Below are 6,000 nucleotides of genomic sequence, written 5' to 3'. Positions count from 1 at the left end.
TGCCGAGTCTACTTCGACTCTTTTTCAAGAAGGTGCGGCGGCGAGTACGACTACGAAGACCCTCAAGGACCAAGCTTTGGAGGCGAGCGACAAGGTGGCGAGCAAGGATGATGCTTCCATCTTAGGAGGTGAGAGTGATGATGTGCCATCTTCGGCCTTCATCAACGGCGACGGTGATGTGATGATCGAGCATGGAATTTTCCCTCCTGTCATGGAGGAGAGTGATGATGTGCCAGTGACGAGATGGTTGAGCATGGGATTTTCCCTTCGACCACGGCGACGTATGATGACTTGAGTGACTTGTGCCACCATATTGAGAGTGAGAGCGAGTTCACCACTAGCCCCATCTATGATGAGTTGCCCCAATTCCCATGTGAGGAGAGCCACAACCCCCACCACTTGAGTGAGATGAGTGACTCCACCATATGTGAGTTTGAGTGGACCTATTTTGAGGGAGTGAGTGAACCACCACATAGAGAGAGTGTGATAGTTGATAGGGCATGTGAGGCCACTTCGATTTCTAACAACTTAACCTGTATCTCTATTGTGTCTTCTCATTTGGTTCTAGGTCCCATTTATGATGACGTGCCGATCCTAGACGACTTCGTCCTCCCTTTGGACAAAACGATGGCCATGGTGGAATATGATGCACCCCCCCACATGGTTCCATCAAGATGAAGATGACCACCATTTGGTCTTTCCCACCTCACCCGCACCACTTGAGTGGAATGGAAAAGGTAACATAGGTGAAGGTGATGCTCTAGTCCCCTAGTGGACATTCTTGACATTGTTTGCTTGCATGATGTTAATCAACCTATTTCCATGCTTCATGCTAGTGCGACTTCATCATGTGATGATTTCTTGCCCATTTACGATGAGTATGATGATTCTCATGTGGAGTCTATTAATTGTGATGCCATGCTACATAGGATTTCTTGTGATAATTTATTAGGTCACATCATGTTTGACAACCCACTTGACTTGTCATATGCTATGCATGAGACCCAACATATGTCATATTTGCAACCTCTTCATAGTGACTATGCATATGCCATTAAAATAAACCCAATTTGCACTTATGGCATAGATGACAAGCCCATGGTTCTTGGCATTTGTTTTTCTTGTGATGATATTAATATGCTCCCTTTGCATCATTTATCTCATATGCCATGCCATGACCACCTAGCTTTGTATATGCATTGTTTTGGATGTTGTCCATTTTCTCCATATGATGTTTCCAATATTGCTCACGAGGAGACCCTCATAGTTTCCTCATACATGTTAGGAGATTTTGATCCATCCCATCCATTGCATGATCCCAATAATTATGTGCACCATATGTTTCCCATGAATGAAAATGCTATTGATGTGCCATATAATTGTATGCTCAATTTGCATCCCCATCGTGTTATACATAACAACTATTCTTTCATTATGGATGGCATGTTCTTATACCATGCATCAAATTTCTTTGAGAGATGCTTATCTTGTGCTAACTCTCATGTGCACATACACATCATGATGGATGATGTGTACATTTACCACACACACAATTTCTTTTGCTTGTGTATTTGTTGTGTAGGTACCTATGCTTACTTGTCAACCTCACAATCCCATGAGTTGACAAAACGAGCTCTAGAGAGCAATGATGATTTGGGATCCCATGGATTGTCTTTCCCAATGCTCTCTTCGCACATTTCTTCTACATGGCCCTCACTTGGCTATGGGTTGTTGTCCATTACATATTATATGCCCATCTTGCCATGTTCACTTTGCATGATATGCTCATTACTATGCCTTTGCCATGCATTTGTGACCCATGCTTTGCATTACACATGATGATTGATTCTCATACTTGTATGTGTATTTGCAAGCTTGGTGGAGATATTGCTTGTTCTTGCCATGTTTACTTTGTGCTCAATGCTTATGATCATGCTTTGATCTTGATTTGTGATCGTGCTTGCGATATGTCATGTGCATTGCCTATGCCCATTAATTGCTCACATGACATGATTGCCATGATGTCCTCTAGTGTGTTGCATCTTCACTCCACTAGTTTGCACGACTTGATTACTATGCTTGCTTATGTTGCATTACCAATGATTCATACTTCCTCATTTCTTGCGGTTGATGCCAACCATTGTCATGCTTTACACATAATTGCTATTGCTTCTTGTCATATCTCTCCATATGTTGCCTCTCTCATGCTAGATGATTTTTCATGTATTGAGTGCAACAATGCTTTTAATATTCCTCATGAGATTGCCCCCATAGCATTCTCACATATAATTGGAGATTTTGACATATCTCTTGTGAAGCATGCTTGCCTTCCTTCTTTGCACCATATACCTAGTGCCATGAATATAGCCATTGTTGCATCATATTATTCATGCACTTTTGCTACTAATGGTTATGTGCAAAACAAGAGAACCATCATGATGGATGATGTGTTTATCTACCATGCACATACTTTCTTTGTTTTGTTTTGTGCATGTGTAGGATACTTGGACATTGTGTCGACTTCCACGTCACATGAGTTGAGCATTCGAGCTCTTGAGAGCGAACCACCTTCTACCACGACGATTCTACATCGCACTTGCTTGTGCTTCTGCATTGTGAAGAATGCACAAGGACACGCTTTCAAGGTGATATCATTCTCTTTCGAGAAACCCAAACCCATGAGCATGAATATTGTGGATCATACTACTTGTGTTGCTTGCACCATGAGACTTATTTGTCATCTTGGACCCCTTCTTTGCGCACATGTTAGAGATCTTGCTTCGACTTGCCATTTACACATTTCCATGCATCATGATATATATGCCTTGTGTGTTGCATCCAATTCTTGGATTACTTGCTCCTATCATATGTTTGGTTGCAACAATGTCACTTCTTCTCATGTGCCATGTCCCATTGCTTGTCACATGATTGACTTGATTGCCTCACACATGATGAACAATTGCTCTTTCTATTGTGTTGAGTGCCATACTATCTTCACTACACCCTATGCATGTTATGCTTGGATTGTCTTGCACTTGACCCATGTGTTTAGACACTTCATTTTATTTGGTGTTGTGAATGATTCCTATGCCTACCATAGACCTTTCATTGAGCGCTTTGACCATGTTTGCTATGACCTTGAGGTAGATGCTTGTTCTCTTGTAACACATATTTGCATCCGTACCTCACATTTACATGCTTGTCCCCATGATATCTTTCATTATGCTCAATTTATGTGCTTATATGCCATGTCACAATCCTTTGTCAAACCATATGCTTTGCATGATGACGAACTTGTTTGGTGAATCACCTCTTGAATGCTTCGTTTTGCACTAACGCTAACCACATTTGTTTTTCCAAGTGTTTGTTGTCTTTGCTCCTTTTAAAGGAATCACTAGACGGTGCGACATTGGAGAGTGCCCATTGCGAGCTTGAAGATGATGAGTACTTGGTGAACGTCCACTTCTACACGGCGAAGCCATCTCTTTCCCATGGTGATTTGGTTTTCGATCCGAGGTCGGATCTTTCCCAAGGGAGGGAAGATGATGCGGAGCATCCTATTGATACGTCTCCAACGTATCTATAATTTTTGATTGTTCCATGCTATTATATTATTTGTTTTGGATGTTCAATGGGCTTTATTATACACTTTTATATTATTTTTGGGACTAACCTATTAATCGGAGTCCCAGCCCAAATTGCTGTTTTTTTGCCTATTTCAGTGTTTCGAAGGAAAGGAATATCAAACGGAGTCCAAACGGAATGAAACCTTCGGGAACGTGATTTTCTGAACAAACGTGATCCAGAGGACTTGGAGTGGACGTCAAGCAATCAACGAGGAGGCCACGAGGCAGGGGGGCGCGCCTACCCCCCTAGGCACGCCCTCCACCCTCGTGGGCCCCTCGTGGCTCCACCGACCTACTTCTTCCTCCTATATATACCTATGTACCCCGAAAACATCACGGGAGGAGGCAAAACCCTATTTCCACCGCCGCAACCTTCTGTACCCGTGAGATCCCATCTTGGGGCCTTTTCCGGCGCTCTGTCGGAGGGGGCATTGATCACGGAGGGCTTCTACATCAACACCATAGCCTCTCCGATGATGTGTGAGTAGTTTACCTCAGACCTTCGGGTCCATAGTTATTAGCTAGATGGCTTCTTCTCTCTCTTTGGATCTCAATACAAAGTTCTCCTCGATTCTCTTGGAGATCTATTCGATGTAATCTTCTTTTTCGGTGTGTTTGTTGAGATCCGATGAATTGTGGGTTTATGATCAAGATTATCTATGAGCAATATTTGAATCTCCTCTGAATTCTTTTATGTATGATTGGTTATCTTTGCAAGTCTCTTCGAATTATCAGTTTGGTTTGGCCTACTAGATTGATCTTTCTTGCAATGGGAGAAGTGCTTAGCTTTGGGTTCAATCTTGCGGTGCTCGATCCCAGTGACACTAGGGGAAACGACATGCATTGTATTGTTGCCATCGAGGATACAAAGATGGGGGTTATATCATATTGCATGAGTTTATCCCTCTACATCATCTCATCTTGCTTAAAGCGTTACTCCGTTCTTATGAACTTAATACTCTAGATGCATGCTGGATAGCGGTCGATATGTGGAGTAATAGTAGTAGATGCAGGCAGGAGTTGGTCTACTTGTCACGGACGTGATGCCTATATACATGATCATACCTATATATTCTCATAACTATGCTCAATTCTATTAATTGCTCGACAGTAATTTGTTTACCCACCGTAATACTTATGCTCTTGAGAGAAGCCACTAGTGAAGCCTATGGCCCCGGGGTCTATTCTTTATCATATTAATCTACCGTTATTTCTATTACCGTTTATTTTGTTTTCTTTACTTTAGTCTTTATCATAAAAATACCAAAAATATTATCTTATCATCTCTATCATATCTCACTTTTGCAAGTGGCCGTGCAGGGATTGACAACCCCTTTATTGCGTTGGTTGCAAGGTTCTTATTTGTTTGTGTAGGTACGTGGGACTTGAGCGTGGTCTCCTACTGGATTGATACCTTGGTTCTCAAAAACTGAGGGAAATACTTACGCTACTTTACTGCATCACCCTTTCCTCTTCAAGGGAAAACCAATGCAGTGCTCAAGAGGTAGCAAGAAGGATTTCTAGCGCCGTTGCCGGGGAGGTCTACGCACAAGTCATGACATACCAAGTACCCATCACAAACTCTTATCCCTCGCATTACATTATTTGCCATTTGCCTCTCGTTTTCCTCTCCCCCACTTCACCTTTGCCTTTTCTTCGCCTTCTTCCCGTATGTCTTTTTGCTTGTGTTTCCATGTGCCTTCTATTTGCTTGCATCTTTGCTTGCTAAAAATCTATTGATATGGATCCACTTAAAGTGTTCTACTTGGATCATCTTCGATCCTTATGCGCTCGTGCTGAAACCTCAACTAGCCTAGTAGATGGGAAATCTTTAGATGAGCATGCTCATTTTGTGCGTCATCGTTTGTCTGAAAAGGGGAAGCTCTTATGGTATCACATAAATAGTTTGCTATGCTTTGCTTGGAATCTTTGTGAAATTTATGATTTTACTTGTTGCTCTAAGAACCCTAAAAAACACCTTCCCTACCTATGTGAGTTTAATGATAATGAAATCTTATCTTCTTATGGAAAGGGTGTTTATAGTTACAATGATATCGAACAAATTGAAGAATTTGTCGTTTTTAAGGGTGCTCATGAAGTTGCTTCTTTGATTGAAAAGTATGATATTACTCTCTACAAATCTGAAAATTCCGACATACTTAAATATTGTTATGAAAACTATGCTCATAATGCCTATGTTAAGGAATTTATTGAGAGTATGACCGTTGCTTTGGAAGAAAATAATGATATGCATGAATCTATAGATAATTATGATTCCGATGATTTGATTGAAATATCCCTTGATGAACATGATGCTTGCTATTCTTGTGGCCATGATGCCAATATTTATGAAGACGAATTTGCTATAGTTCCT

Source organism: Triticum aestivum, chromosome 5D (assembly GCF_018294505.1).
Source record: "Triticum aestivum cultivar Chinese Spring chromosome 5D, IWGSC CS RefSeq v2.1, whole genome shotgun sequence".
NCBI classification, from domain to species: Eukaryota; Viridiplantae; Streptophyta; class Magnoliopsida; order Poales; family Poaceae; genus Triticum; species Triticum aestivum.
This window is presented reverse-complemented; position numbering follows the sequence as displayed.